The sequence below is a fragment of the Chiloscyllium punctatum genome, chromosome 10, assembly GCF_047496795.1.
Source record: "Chiloscyllium punctatum isolate Juve2018m chromosome 10, sChiPun1.3, whole genome shotgun sequence".
Taxonomy (NCBI): domain Eukaryota; kingdom Metazoa; phylum Chordata; class Chondrichthyes; order Orectolobiformes; family Hemiscylliidae; genus Chiloscyllium; species Chiloscyllium punctatum.
Genome location: NC_092748.1, coordinates 8870816 through 8887536, shown reverse-complemented (window position 1 = coordinate 8887536; position 16721 = coordinate 8870816). Strand labels below are relative to the sequence as shown.

Sequence of the window (16721 nt, the reverse complement as noted above, 5' to 3'; positions counted from 1 at the left end):
TTTTTGACCCTTCCACTCGTTTGGAAGATGAAGGTGAATTAAAGTTAATAGTATTGATAAACAAGATGTGCCTGCACCCTGAGGGGCTGCAACCTTACCATTTGTTAATTTCCATCTTTGGACCCTGGACTGAATGTAGTTCATTTTTATGCCCTTCTGGAGCAATTAGTCATTGGGGATCATGTATGTGCTGATTGGTCCCAAGGTGAATGCTGTGCCCTTGCTAGGGGCAGTATGGAAGTCTACATATAGAAGAGGGCTGGTAGCAAGAAATTCTGAATCTGTAGATTTATTTTCCCATTCTTTTTACAAGAACTCCCCTATCTTCTAAGGTACAGTAAACTTGTAGAAAATTTGCAGTTGGTCAATTTTCCCATGTCAATGCAGATAATAGTGGCTGCTGTCCACTAAGCTGCTCCTAATATTAGTGTTCACATAAACATTGAGCTTTATGATATCTTAAACAGGTTTGTGTAAACTAGATTGATTGCTAACTGCTATTGAAAACCATTCCTCAATCGTGTGGGCTGAAACAGGATTTGTTAAATCTACGTGAAAACTATTTGTTGGGTTTTAAAGCTAAGAATTTCAAAGATGTGTTAATGAAAAGCCAGTGTAACGACATGCTAGAAATTGTTGTAGAAAAGCATTGAACAGAAATGTCACATTTTGACATTTGAACATGATCCCTGAGCCACTGGTTAGCCTAACTGTATTATATTAGAATGACAAAGTGAGTGGTCTTATTTCACCACTAAAGTTTCATTTATTCTCATTTGTAATGTAGTTTTAGATATGTGGTGGGTGCAGTAATTTCTTCTATTGTGCTGAATTAATAGAGTTACAAAATTGGCTGCCTTTTGTTCCTGGTACTTTCATTTTGGTTGCTCTCTGATAAATATGAGCCATTGCTCCTAATTTTAGGGAACCATGGGGAGAATTTTGATTTAGAGTTAATTCTTGGCACATGCTAGAAATGGATAGAGAAATTATGTAGCACTAGCTCTTGATGTTGTCTTTTAAAATGATTGGGTGGATGATTATAGGTTGTTCTGATCTGTATTCTGAAAAGTGCAAGAAGGGAATTTTGACCTATTGCTTCCAAAAGTATTTCATTTTATCAAGAGTGTAATTTCATTCTGAATAGAATTAGGCAGTATCTGTTAACTACCAGGACTTGCATTGTACAATCTTTGTATTTGAGGCTGCTGTAAAATACAGTGGTGTTCCCATGGTTGGTGTTTGTAGGTTATCTATATGTTAATAACTTGAACTTTGATTCATAGGTGGCAAGTGAGGTTCAAAAGAGTGAATTGAAGTTCTACATCTTGGAAGGAAGCCCATGGAGCGACAGAATAAAGGGTGTAATTCTGAAAGAGGTGCAGAAGGACATGGGTGACTGTCCATAAAGTTAAAAATCATACAACACCAGGTTATAGTCGAACAGGTTTGTTTGGAAGCACGAGCTTTTGGAGCTCCGCTCCTCCTTCAGGTAGTTGTAGAGGGTAAGATCATGCTCACAGAATTTATAGCCAAAGGAGTCCAGTGTCTTGGGGATGTCATATAGTAAACAATCTTAAATTAGAACATTTGTCTTTTATAATGGGATATGCTGGTTTCTGTTCTTTGATATGTAAATCCTAGAGTTGCTTTTAAATTACATTCTCAAGATCACACCTATTGCTTAAGAAGCTGAGTTAAGTCTGTGTCTGATCTTAACTTCCACGTCTGAAGGAATGGCGCTCTGAAAGCTAGTGCTTCCAAATAAACACGTTGGGATTATAACCTGGTGTTGTAATTTTTAATTTTGTCCACCGCAGTCCAACACTGGCACCTCCAAGTTATGTCCATGAAGAAGGTTTTTTTTTAGATTAGATTAGATTACTTACAGTGTGGAAACAGGCCCTTCGGCCCAACAAGTCCACACCGCCCTGCAGAAGCGCAACCCACTCATACCCCTACATCTACCTCTTACCTAACACTACGGGCAAATTAGCATGGCCAATTCACCTGACCTGCACATCTTTGGACTGTGGGAGGAAACCGGAGCACCAGAGGAAACCCACGCAGACACGGGGAGAATGTGCAAACTCCATACAGTCAGTCGCCTGAGGTGGGAATTGAACCCAGGTCTCTGGCGCTGTGAGGCAGCAGTGCTAACCACTGTGCCACCCACAAGGTGTTGAGAGTGAGTGGGCACATGCTTGGCTGATGCAATGAAATGTTATCCAGTTTGGAGTAAAAACAGAAAGATAATTTATAGCCAGATAATCTGAGAGAGGGGTATGTGCAATAAAACCAAGATGACCTTTTACACTTTGTTACCAAAGGTAAACACACAAGTGTAGCAGGCAGTAAAGAAGGTAAATGGTGTGTGGGCCTTCAAAAGAAGGTGAGATTACAGGAGCAGGGGCGGCTTGCTACAATTGTACAGGGCTTTGGTGAGACCATGTTGGAATACTGTGCTATTTTGGTCTCCTTATCTGAGGAAGGGTGCTGTTGCTCTAGAGGGAGTGCAGTGCAGGTTGACCAGACTGATTCCTGAGATGTTGACACTCTCCTATGAGGAGAGACTGAATTGGTTAGGATTATTTGCTGGAATTCAGATAATTGAGGGGGGAGTCCCCTCAAAACCTAAGATTATAACAGGAGGTGGCAAGGTGGTTGTGGGAAGGATGGTAGAGTCCAGAAATAGGGGTCATAGTCTAAGGTCGTGGGGTAAACAATTTAGGACTGTGATGAAAAATTTCTCCACTTGGAGAGTGGTGAGCCTGTGGAATTCTCTATACAAAGCAGCCTAGGCCAAAGCATTTTATTACTTCAGGAAGGAGTTGGATATAGCGGTTGTGGCTAAAGGCATTAAGGGATATGGGGCAAAGCAGGAACTGGTAATTAATTGATTAGCATGATCATATTGAATGGCAAAGCAGGCTTGAATGGCCAAATGGTCTACTTCTGTTGTCTGTTTTTAAGCCAGTAGTTAAAATGCAAATTACCTTAGATTTATGTATTGGGATTATTTATGATTGTTACAATGTGTTGACTTTGTATGAGGTACTAGTTTGGCCTTGGGCGTTAGAAAGACTGCAGAGGTTTGAACCTGAAATGGATTAACAAAGCTATGACTGTTCTTCTTGTAGAAGGGGAAGTGGAAGGATCATCTGAATTAAGTGTTTAAATTAGAGAGGTCTGAACAGTAGATAATGCAAAAATGTTCTCATTTTGTAAAATTGATTTGAGAAGATGCAGGTTTGACATCATAGAGCAAAACTGATATGGGGAAAGACTTTTGCATGCAGCTTCTGGAATGCACTGCCAGGGTATCATGAAGGCAGATTCCATTGTGGTATTCCAAAGGGAATAGGGTAATTATTTGAAACAGAATAAAGCGTAGGATCAAAAGGAGAAGGCATGATGGCACTTTGAGAACTGGTCCTTTAAAATGACTAATGGGTCGTCTGTGTGCATCCTTTAGTTTAATGAAAAGCAGTAACTGTCTGTTTAAGAGAACATCTTTGTTTTTGATCTAGTATATAGGTCGAAGTATCCTTTGGAGCCTATCATTCTCTAGCTTTTTGGACATTGGACTTCACACAGCCAAACTAACCAGTGTTTCAAAGATCACCTGTGCGGCAGGCCTATATAATAAATGTCAATGTTTACCTCCAAAAGGAGGTGCATACTGTATTTTGGGGCAGCTGATGGGAGTGATCATTCAAGCATCAACATCATGACCTCAAAGGTATTGTCCATAGCTGTGGCCATTCATGCATTTGAGTAGAGGTTGTCGGTTCAAGCCAGATTCCAGAGATTTGATCCTGAATTCTGGGCTGATGCAAACCAATATTGTACTGAGGGGTGGTTGTTGTGAGAGAGAGAATGAACCTCAATTGAATTAACTTGAGATTCTGTCCTGCCTTTGGATGTATAGGCAATATTTATTCCTCAGTGAGCAAAACTAACCTGATTAACCTAGATTTTGCACTGATAAGTGCTCACCATTATTGAGTAAATGGGACAGCAATTTCTGGCTTTTACATATGCACATTTGAAATGCAGAAATCCAGGTTTTGCTGTTGTACATCTGTGACTCTATTCCTCCTCAGATTGAGCTATAACAGTTCTCACTGAAACTTGAACTAAAGTTATTGGAATGTGTACAGTGTTGTACCAGTTGCTTTTTATCCACTTAAAATGCCGGGCAAGACAGAAACACGCAGGTGAACAAACATTCATCACTAAGGTCGTCATGCTTTTCATTTGATGAACGTGTTGCATTTGTAGTTGTTCCATCTGTCATTTAGGATACATAATTCACATTGGCTTGTGTTTCCATGGTTGATTCCACTGGAATTACCTGCAGGTCTGAGATGAACTTTGTCATTTGGGTTGCTTATCTTTGCAATCCTGCTACTCATTCTTGGTGTCTTGCACAGTCAAAGCATGTTTAAACCCAGCATGACAGAAGTTGGTGATTGTGGCATCTTGTGTTTTCAACTCCGTTTTCATCATGAATACCTTCTAGCTGCTCAGTGGTTTGTACTCATTACCGATTTCCCTTGATAACCCAACAGATCTGCTACTGATGACTTTTTGGTTCCAGTCACTCCTGATCCCTTGGCTGGTTTTTTGGTCATAATTTTGGGAGGCCTCTTGAAGCTCAATGTTAGGGTAGTTGTCTGTAATTATGGTATTCTTTTTCTTCCATTGATATGTTTTGTCTACTTGATCTGTGATTCAGTGTTAGAAGTCATCCAAATGGGTTTTGTAAGCCACCTACTGCATGGGCAGTTTCTAGACATTCGCAAAGTAGCATAGCTTTTTGGACTTTGCTGACACCAGTGACAGCTTGTTGACATCCTTCATTTTGGTGCAGACCATAGTGACGTGTTCCTTCCTTTGCTGTCCACTGTTGCATGTTTCGGTTTTAGACATCAAATAACAATCTGGTAAAAGGCAGTAAAATAGTCCAATTTCATTAACATTTTCAAAAAAAAAAGTCAGTTTCATTTTTCAGGATGTACAAGACTTATTTAACCTATCATCTGTCATTGCTACAGGGACTGCCTCAGCAATGGCACCAGCAAGTGATGCTGTGTGCTCTCTTGAATTAGTCCACCCATCTCTCGCTGCACATGAGCTCTATGCAGTTCAGGCTCTCTGCCACTTTGCAGGATTGGGTGGGAGGTGGGAACATTCTCTGCTCAAGTTGTCTTTAACATTCTTCTCTACCTGGATAGAATGCCTGCCTGTCAGACTGTTAAAGATGTTCCTTTTGTGCTGCAGAATGGTTGACAAACACTGGTGGGATATCCCATACATTTGTGATATCTGCTTTATTTTCTTCACACTGGTGTTTGACTTGCTATATCAAATTCACTTTACCTTCAGTTGACTGCAAATTGAACTTTGGTTTGGCTAAAATTACAGGTTTTGATCTCTAACTCTTCAACAGTTGGTGGGCGCAGTTAGACTATATAGGAGCAGAATTAGTCCACTCGATCATGGTTGATATGTTTCTCAATCTCCATTCTTCTCATAATGATTTGATTCTTGTTAATGGTTAAGTTGTCAGGCAAGACCATGTGAGTTCTTCTAATTCTAAGGCACTGCGCTGGAACTTATCAGGGTATCCTTCCAAATCAGGTGGGATTGGCTGATTACTTTGCCACAACCAGCATTTCAGGTTGTCTTAGTTTGACTTGTGATTTCACTGCATAACTTTCTGTAGAATTAAGATCGTTGTGGTGTTTCACTAATCTGTCTTAATGCCCTAGATGAGAACTTTGGCCAAGGCTAGTGCTTCCCAAACTTTCTTTACACTGAAATCCTATTTCAAAGCTAAAATTGCCAAGAATCTGCCAAGAGTGGTTTGAAAGCTGAGATCAAGGTGGAGGCAATATATTGAATCTTCAGAGATTTTTAATGGCATGCTTTCTTGATGTTTGTTTTTGAAATGGGAATTGAGCCTCAAAAGATTAAACAATGTACTGCGCTATGCCCTAATTCAGGAGATTTGTAGCTTTTAGCACAGTCAGGGTTCCACTGCAGCTGTAGCTATTTCAGATCAAGCCCAGAGTTCTGATCACCTGTATTGAAGGTCATGACCCACAGTTAGGGAATCGCTTCCCTAGACTATCCATGCCATATATCATATATATGCTGCTAATTAAGATGAAAGAAAGAAGAGAAATATTGTTTTGTCCTATATATGCAAGTTCATTATGGGCATGGAACAGACTGTGTGCAGCATCTGGTACCATGTTGAGCAGCAAAAACAACCGCAGTCATATTTTCTGAAGCATTTGAAGAATTTGAGAGAAAATTGGAATGGTGAAGTGCAGAAGATAACTTGAGTCATGTGTGACACAGGCTTGCATGATGCAAATGGCAGAGTGGTACAAATGGTCTAGCAGTTTGTGGTTGTAGATGTCTCGTGTTGAATTGAAATGTGAAAGAACTCAGTGTGAAATGGTGCAAGCTTTTGAAGAAAAGTTATAGGTATCTGGCATCATCTAATCAATTGGCTTTGAATTATAGAACCAATAATAGTGCACATTAAACCTACCATTATTTTGATATTGAAAACAATCATAATTTTTTTCGTCATTCTAAAAGTTATTCTCTTGGACAGATGTGCCCTACAATTTGAGCAATTTCTATTGTGCAGCAAGGACAACATCTTTGCTCCTACCTTTAACTAGAATTTCCTCTCTTCATAAATTAAAATTCTCTCTTGGTTTTTGGTTAGATCTCTCCATGGTTGAAAATTATGTTCAGAATGGTTAATAGTCTCTCTTTTATACAAAAGTGTGGTTTCTACACAAAAATATTCCTATATGCCTGTAAAATGTTACAATAGCATGTAGAATTAATATTTTAATGAAACTTAACTTATCTGCTTGTAACTAATGCAGTGTAAGCATTCTGATGTTAGGTACCTATCAGACTTGTTTTAAAGTTGATCTTGGAAGTGCTTGAAATATGTAATTTTAATCACGTGGATCTGCATTAACATGTGCTTGCAATTTTAAACTTTAGTTCTCTCCTAATAAAATTGGCTCTCTGAATAAACAGGCATGATCACTAGAAACTCTGGTTCAGTAGTATCCTGGTTTGCTCTGCACATCATAGAATCTAGTACTTATTATAAACATTGCACCAAGATTTATGGTATGTCTATGTTCAGATGATTGCATTTCTACAGAATGAATAAATAAAAAGAAATTTTGTTAAAATGTGCATTGAGTAAAGAGCCGTTTTAAATGCTAAAATAATTCAATTTATTAAAGAGCAAAGTATGAGCTTAACAATGCAGTTTGCTTATAATTATTTTGATTAAAATGCTACCTGTCTATGTCTAAGATAAAGACCTAACGAATGCAATGAAGCATTTCCTAAACCTGACACAAAATTCAGAAATAAGCAGTGTTGTGGACACATTTGGCTTGAAGGGAGACACTGGGTGGCTGGTTATGAGGTCGCTGAGCATTTTGCTCATTCGTGCTCATTCACTTTTTAAAAATTCCTGTTCTAGGCCTATATATATTTCAGTAAATCGTTTCTTGGGGAAAAAAATGTCTTGCGTTGTGTTCATGAGAAGGCTGCTTGGAATCCAATGAAATGCACTTTGATTTCTAAGCTAACAGATTAACTACTGTCCCAGTGAGCTGACTTAGCTTTGCGAAGAGCTCTTTCCGAGCTGTGGTGATACTTGGTGCAGTATGGTAGCCTGCAGCTCTTTGGTCGAAGAAATGGTCTTTTTGTTTGTGCCATCAAAATAAGTGATTTTAATGTATAGCAGTCAAAGACCAAAGAGGAGTATTTGGAAAAAGATTTGTCACATGGCTGGGACTCTGAATCATGTGATTGTTTTGTCCAATCAGGTTATTCTAAATGGGATAGACAAAATCGCTATTTTGTCTGAACGTTTTTCCTTCAGTCGTTGAGCACTGTCTGACCATCTGTTCAGATCGACATCACGGGAAAAAAAGTGGGGCAAGAGCAGAGCTGCTTTTTGGGGGTAGGATTACTTTGAAGGTTTTTTTTGTCATGAACAGTCGCAACTAAAATATTCCATTTTCCTATTTGGTCAAATGATCTAAATGGTTAGGTTCCATTCTCATGTTATATAGTATCATTGAGTTTTTATTTCTCAGTTGTTGATTTGAGATTTTAATGATTGTGGTATGTTAAGCAATTGTTAATGTCCTGAGGAGTGTTGGATTTGGTAAGAATTTAATGCATTTTTATTGTATATTTAGCTTTCCACTGCAAGGTCATTAATTTGTATGGTCATTAATTTATTTGCCTGTGCCCCCTCCCTTGTTGAAGCCATATGGTCAAGCAGAGCAAAAATTTAACAAAAAAAAACTGGATCTTTTTTGTTAGTCCAAGTCTTGTGCCCAAAGGATTACCTGCTGGCTTTTTAAAATCTGGGATATGTCTTAGTACTGTGAATATTTGTCAGTTTGTTAGTATTTGAAATGAATGAAGGTGAATAATGTAAGCGTATTGTTTAAATATTTCTATGTTAAGAGCTTCAATTCATTGGGGGATGGGGAGAAGAATGAAGAGATGGAGGGAGAGTTGGTGTGACATCAGCAAATGTTCAATTGTATTCTGCTTATATGCAGGATAATAGATATTAGATTCTGCTTATCGTTATAATCTTGGTCTGCAATTTAGTTGGCAATGGCCAGAAATTGCTTTCCAACTTGGGTGTTGGTCAGAGCTTATTAAAATGCTCAAAAAGTAGTTTGGGAAAAGCAAGAAAATGTTAACCTATTCAGGCTGAAGCTAATCATAAAGATTAATTGAGTTTGTTTTATCATGTTTTGGAATGCAACAAATGCATGGAAGGCTTGCCTCTATTATAAACTGGACCAGATTTCAAATCCCACTCTATGGAATGCCAATGTGATAAATATTTGCTTTGAGTAATAAGCCACTATTTGTTTGTAATCTGTATGGTTATTTGTGATTAATTGAAATGCTGGACAACTTTGGGTTGGATGTGCAGTTAAATTATTAGTTTGTTTATTAGGTTGAATAGCACTTTTCCAATTCAATTCTGCACTTGAGTTCTGTTATTGAATAAAATTAAATGGTAAAAGGTATAGATGCAGAAAAATGAAATTAATTGTTTGTAGCCCCATATTTATAAATTGATTTTGTTTCTACATCAAAAGCTTGACCAATTTATGGTTTTTGAAAAGTACATCAAACCAAAGAGCACTGCTGTCTCAATGTTAAGAATAAATCACTATTTCAACTCGTTAATATTCTTGACTTTGTAACCTGTGCTCCTCTTTAATCTGGACATAATGTATTGGCATCAAAGATTTTAGAATGCCTCAGAAATTCATTGAATGTATCTCTTAAACTTTCTGTAAGGCACAGATGGTATTTACTGTACTAGTGTAGCTGTCCTCTGTGCAAACTAATTGTATCTGATAACTGAAGGATGTTATGTTGAATTAAATAGAGTGGAATTAAATTTGAATAGTCAGCCAGAAATGCCTGTTGGAATTTTGAACGCTTATTTCTATTTTGTTATCTATATTGTAATGGCTCTGTTAATGGTCTTTTCTCAAAAATAACAAAGCACTTTTATTGCCTATGTTTTGTGCTAATCTTGAGCATTCTATTATTCTTGCTAAAGAAATAATTGAGCACTGTCCACTTCAGTAATACTTAAATGCCTCTGATTAAATGTGAGGCGTAACTGTGGCTCAATAGTGATAGTCTTTGCTTCTCAGTTAGAAGTAGTGAATGTGAGGACCACTCCAAAGACTTGAGTGCAAAACCTAAGTTGACATTTCATTGAGAAGTTGTTCTTGGATGTGCTATCTTTTAACAGCTTTCTCACAGAAGGTAATATGGAAGTAAAATTTTTTTTTAATTCACTGGAGAGGCAAGGGATTTGTTCAGGTGCTAGTAAAGATTTACCATTCAATGAACACCTGAAACAACTGATGAAAATTAAATACTTAATTGCTATTTGTGTGACCATGCTTTTTTTTGAATAGACTGTTTTCTATGTCACAATGAAGACTTAAAGAGAAACTTGCTTTACTGTGAAGCACTTTGGGATGAATTATGTTAGGTGATGTAAAAGGTTTTTCAGTCAACAGTATTGTGATCTGAGTAGTGCAAACTTAACATAATTTATTTTCCTTTGTAATATAAAACTAATAATTGCAGCTATCAATGTATTTTCTGAATACCTTTTACTGTTAACTTGCTTATCAATGTCCTATTGCTACCTTAAAATGTAAAGTTTGTCATTTTGCATAAACACTAGTTCAAATTACCACCACTCATAATATAATGAGACAATGTTTCTTTGTGCACCTGTTCCCTTTGAAGAAAATGGAGGTATGTGCATTGAAAATAATAGGCTGTCTTTGCATGCAAAATGCTATATTCTGTCCTTTGAGAATTTCCTCTGGCTGCACAGAAAAATAGCAGGTACCTACATTGACTGAGATCTGAAAGTGAGGTAGTGATCACAACTATCCTAAAATAAATACATTGCTCTTGACAGTGGTTATTTTCAGTTAGTTTTTGCAAATACTTTAGTTTTTGATCTGTTATCTTGTTTAATTACAAATAGTCTTGCCATTCTCTGTCATCCTGAAATCATTGACAACGATATAGTTCTGAGAGCATCGGTCTTTTATTTTGGCATCTCACCAAACAGCTGCAAATCTCTACAATAATTCTTAGCAAGCTGTTTGACTACCAGAACCAGTCATGACCAGGAATGCATTTTTTTTTAATGGGACAATGAACTAATTTGTACCATCCTACCACTCTAAATATGAACTCATGTGGATCTTTTCCTGAATTACATTACGAATGGCTTTACGTTAAATTTACTAATAGTAAACTTAGCTTACCTCAATTAAACATTTAATCCATTGTTAAAATGGAAGTTGTATGTGTATCTGACATTGGTAATTTCCCAAAATCCCTCTTCTAGGATAGGCATTTTAAGCATGCATGCAGAGCATTGCAGTTCTGGATTTTCCATAAGCTAAATTCCAAAGCATTCCCTTTGAACATTGTATAAGCTGTCAACTATGTAGTAGTGCCCTTAAAATTTCTCCCTAAATGTATGTACCTCATTTAGAATAATACAGGTGAAAGTAAGTTATGCCCTGCAAAATAACCATGCAGTCATTATTGTCATGTCTGAGTAGTGCATTGGGAATAGAGAGGCTTGATTTCCAATGTCATCGCAAATGTGGAAATGTTCAGTCAAACTGCTGCAATCCACAGTCGATTTGATTAACATAAAATTGTTCAAGTTTCTGTACAAGAAAATAGCTTTATGAACAAATTGTTTTCAAACAATGGCAATTAGCAAATCTGAATTACTAACTGAATTTCACAACTTTATCTTTTCTTGAGTCCCACCCTTGTACCCTGAAACAAAAAGAATAGATTAGATTACTTAGAGTGTGGAAACAGGCCCTTCGGCCCAACAAGTCCACACCGACCCGCCGACGCATATACCACCAAGACCCATCCTCCTACGTTTACCCCTTCACCTAACACTACGGGCAATTTAGCATGGCCAATTCACCTGACCTGCACATCTTTGGACTGTGGGAAGAAACTGGAGCACCCAGAGGAAACCCACGCAGACACGGGGAGAATGTGCAAACTCCACACGGTCAGTCGCCTGAGGCGGGAATTGAACCCGGGTCTCTGGCGCTGTGAGGCAGCAGTGCTAACCACTGTGCCACTGTGCCGCCCGTGTCTGATAGCTCATCAAATCCTGAATCTAGGCTGGTGCTATTTGTTTGTTCCAGTTGCTTTTAGTTCTTTGCTATTGACACGATGTTCTTTGCGCATTGATTTTCTTTGCACTGTTTGTTTAAGAATTTGGCCTTGCATTTCCTTTTGAAGGCATTTTATTTCCTGTTCAACAGAAGATTTCCAGAGTGAAATAAGTGGAAGACAGCAAGCTATTATTGGAGACATTTCAGTACCTCCATAAGGTTTTTTTTAGTGCATTCTCACTGAAGGCTAGGTGGTTCTCCGCTGTCCCAACACAAGTCCTGATCACCTGGTCAGGAGCCACTCCACATTGTCCAGCATTTTTCCTCTAATTTAGAACCCCATTGGCTCTACTATAACTGTTCTTGCTCTTTGTTCTAGAAAGTGTAGCATTATATACAACTTGTTTGCTGCAGTAAGCATTTTTAAACTGTAACCATCTGTTAATCCTTGGACTAAAACAATGTAATTTGTCTAGTCAAAAACTAAATTAATAAAATGTGGTCTTAAACATTCCTGAAGAAGGACTCATGCCTGAAATGTCGATTCTCCTGCTCCTTGGATGCTGCCTGACCACCTGCTCTCTTCCAGCAACACATTTTCAGCTAATCTCCAGCATCTGCAGTCCTCACTTTCCCCTTTCTTAAACACTACACTAGATCTATAAATGTCCAGCGCAATACATAAAAACTGACCAGTGTTTGAGCTGCTTACTACAGCAACATGCATTAAGAAGATGCTAAATGAAACTACCAACATTATTTAATTGCTAGTACGTTATGTACCTTTTAAGAGGGATTAGTCTGTCTTGTTACTCTTGAAATCTAGCCATATTGTAAACCTGATGAGAAGTGTCTACTCCATGGACGTCAGTAAATAGCTTTTGGGGTTTTTAAAAATTAGACAAAAGCGTGAGTGGGTGGAATGTGAATGCAAAAATAAAACAGTTTTTGAAGTTAAAACTGCAAGATACAATTCTCCTCTGATGCAAAAAGCTTGTTCTGTCTCTGCTGTTAAGTTCACTTTTTAGTTTTTGCTTACTCCTGGATTGCAGATAGTGAGCCAATCTGTTTTGATGAATTTGTCTTTGCCAAGGGTGTGTTTATAGGATGCCACTATATTGCAATAGTTGAGTAGTAGTCAAATAATATATTATTGTGTATTTTGATAGTTGTGCCTACTTTTTTGTTTGTATTTTAACTCTTAAGAATATGTGTGATTTGCTTAAAGTTTAGTAGTTTGACCAAGCAAGTGACGTCTGGAATGTAGCACCTTTCACTTGCTTTTAAATAAAGTAAAATTTAGGGTTGAGGCCATCCTTGATGAGGTTTAAAGGGTTTGGAATAGTCCCTAACATTACGCATTAATTTAACTTCATGCACGCATTTTGAGAGTTCTGGTGTTCATGAAATTTGGAAACTTCAGGAATTTTGGAAGTTATAATTGGATCAGAATCTGAAAACTGAATAACCCAAAATATATCAATTAGCATGTATCAATAGTTCATTGACAGATTGTAACAAAATAAACAGCATGACAATTAACCAATCTTGGATGACTATTACTGTAATGCCTTTATTTCCATGTTGCAAATAAATCTTGTTGGGAAATTGAGTTCTCAATATCACTCAACTGCCTTGTGAAATAGTTTTCTTTCAGTATCAGCTTTTTGGCATCCTGTTTTAATCTTTACAATTGGTCATGTTTTTCATCTTGAGTTCACCATGTTGCCTTTTTAACTAAGTGCAGAATTATAATGGAATGTGCCCTACATTCTCGTCTTAGCTGGTTCTTTGCCACACTAAAATTATGAGCGGAAAAAAATGTTGCCAACAAACCATTGCAATCAAAATATCATCCATATTCCTCTTTTTCCTCTTAATCACACTTCGAATGATAGCCCAGGGTTTTAATTATGGCTTTTGGACTGAATTTTATTGTCGAGAATTAACATATCGCAGTTAACTCAAAACTCCCATTAAAGTGTATTGGACTGAAAGTGATGTCTAGTAATCCGAAAATGTGGAGTGACTTGTTCTGATTTGGAGCGAACTAACTTTTAAAACAAATGCCAATCTCTGAAAATCTCTCGTTTTTAAGTTGTAAATTGAGATAAGCTTGTCTGCTTTACCATGGACATTTTAGCAACTCATTTAATGTGGCACAGTATGAATGGTAGTAATAGCTTTATGGCACTTAAAGGGTTATGTTTAGTTCCAATCCATTGACCGCTAGCGTTAAAATACCACATCTTAATGCTTTTGGATAACTTAAACAATGTTAAATATATTTAATAGCTTAAATTTCAAATGTACATTTGGGGGAACAACCGCATTTTCCTTAGTTTGTTTTAAAGATAATATGATTGAATGGGAAAAGGAAGTTGACACTGGAGGTGATGGCAGCCTTGTCTAGCTTGACCTCCAAGACGCTGAAGACGATTGATTAGAAATGACAGCTCTGGAGCCAGCTGTCACTGCCATACAGAATGCGCTCCAAAAATATGTATTTTCAGGCTAACGGTTTGCATAATTTCCTCGGGTTTCTTACATGTGCCACACTGAAAAATCAGTGATAAAACCTTGGCAAAGGAGTTTTCTTTATTTTTGAATAATTTCAATATGGTATAAACCTTTCTCGAAGCTCAGTGCATTAGATTTGAGAATTTCTCTACTCTGCGCTCTTTTAATTGCATTTTTAATATACCTAGTCTTAATTCCTTTTACAGTTATACGAAAATTTGCTGAATTTTCAGTGTCGTAAAATATAAAATTATTATTTTCAGGACGCACTCCAAAGTAGCAATCATTAACCTAAGTGTTTCAGTGGTGATTAATAGGGGCATAGGCATGGTGCCTTAGTTTTTTTTGGTGTATTTCTATATGCTTGGCATTTTTCTATTTATATAATCTATTCTCTATCATAGTGATTTGTGAATTTAACCATTAGAATTTTGGTATTTAAGTTATGTATTGATGTCATTGGCTTACTTTGCAGTTTCCATAAATTTTATCAACAAGCCTTTTAAAGCCAGTATGGAAACGAGGACATAATGTAGTATGTGCATGATTAGATAGAATTAAGTGGATGTCTGATAGAATTGCCTATTCCTTGATAAATTTTAATTTTTGTTTACTTTTAATCTTTTTTAACTCCACTTTTTAAAACATAAAATTCAGTCAACCTATTCTGCTGTTACCTGACAAATCTGTCATGCTGTACTTTTTAATCTGCTGTACTGAGGCCCTGGGGTTAATTTCCAATTACAAATGAAAAGAGAATGATGTGTTGCAAAAATTTATATTTCTGAGCACGACCTTGCTTAATTTTGGAGTTTAGATCTGTGCTATTGGATACTGAATTCCACCACAGGATACATTTTGTTTTTGAACAGCTGAGTACAAATATCCTTCTGGACTTTAAGAATTAATTCATTAATCAGACTTAAAATCTAAAAATAGGAGCAACAGCAGATCATGGGATCCTCAAGGCTGCTGTACATTCAAGAAGTCCAATGATTGATTAATCCCCAGATTCCTGTACTGTCCCTATTTTTCTTAATTCCTCACGTAACCATGTCTCAGATTGAACGTTTTTGTGAGAAGCCATAGCTTGAGGGAGAGGATTCCGAAGCTGTATACTGATTTGAATGTAGGAATTTCTCATCAGTCCTAAATGTCCCAACTCTTCAGTCACTAACCCCAGATTTTAGATTCTCTGCCATCCATGAAGCATCGACCCTGCTCATAATATTATTTTTTAATGAATTCATCCCTTATCCTTCTGTATCCAGAGAATGCAAACTCAGCCTACGCAGTTGCTTCTTGATGGACAAAAACTGTCCAGTGTGTCACTGAACCCTATTCCTTAATTCCATAAGAGAAAACCCAAGCAGCTTTTACAGGTGAAATAGTGATTTACTTGTGTTTTCATTTCAGTAACTTGTATTTACTGCTCAAAAGTCAGCTTACACTAGGGGGAAGAACAAAAACAGATTGGGTGATTGCTTGCTGGATACGGTTTGTTTAGCCTGTGAGCATGACTTTGAGCTTCCAGTGTCTTGCCATTTTAATTGTCTGTCTCACAGCTGGTCAGACCATGCTGTGCCTAGCCTCTCAAGTTACACCTTGTTAAGATCATTTTCGCTCTTTATTCCATTTACTGTGTACAGCCTGATTGTAGACCTTTCATTCTGTTTTTCCTTCCCCTCTTCTCCCCCACCCCCCAAAATTCATTTGTCTGTGCCTAAAACCTATTACATCTGCTTCTAGATCCACCAGAAGATTGTAGACTTGAAACTTACTCATCAGGTTTAGAATAAGAATGATCATTTCCAGCATTTGTTGTCCTTTACAAATGTCCCATATTTCATTGTGTCTTTATTTTGCCTAAAGGTTAGATTTTAAGTTTGATTATCCCTGTATGGCAGAATAAGAGTTTAGAGAAGCATGAAAGATTAACTTGAGATTTGCTTATAACTGATCATACCCCCATGGATTTAATGGGTCAGGTTGAATCTGCCTCCTTACAGTTTGCACTCTGGATGGAGCTAGTTAGATCAAATGGCCTTTTCTTACTCATCATAACACATGTTCATTCCTCAAATTGGCTACAGTTGAGTTTTTTTTTGTCCACATTTGCGGTGTTATATTATGACTAAATACTCCTCACCTGGGGTCCTAGCACTAATCCCAGTGGACAGTGTTTTCTTGTGAGAGCCACATTAAAGAATAATTTCTTTATTGCACATTTCTATCTTTACCTTTTGAATCAGTATTGTGCCTCTACACACAATTTGTCTTAAATTCCATGAAGTTGTAGTAGAAACTTGGCATTGAAAACTTAAAAGCTTCCTAAATGTCATGAAGTAAAGATGAATTATCCAAAAATGTTAGAAACAAACTGCTTTTACATGTCTGGCCTTTTTGCTT

The 16721-nt window shown here is 37.3% G+C and overlaps 1 protein-coding gene across 24 annotated transcripts in view; it reads left to right on the top strand.

Moving 5' to 3' along the window:
• Nucleotides 1-16721, top strand: part of LOC140481873 (poly(rC)-binding protein 3) — a 145518-nt gene that overhangs the window by 81000 nt on the left and 47797 nt on the right. For 2 of the 24 annotated variants that reach the window (XM_072578469.1, XM_072578464.1), the window contains exon 4: nt 7887-8023. The exons of the other annotated variants lie outside the window; for them this stretch is intronic. The gene's annotated coding sequence lies outside the window, so the exon portion shown is untranslated. The remainder of the gene's footprint in view (nt 1-7886; nt 8024-16721) is intronic. 24 annotated transcript variants of the gene reach the window in all.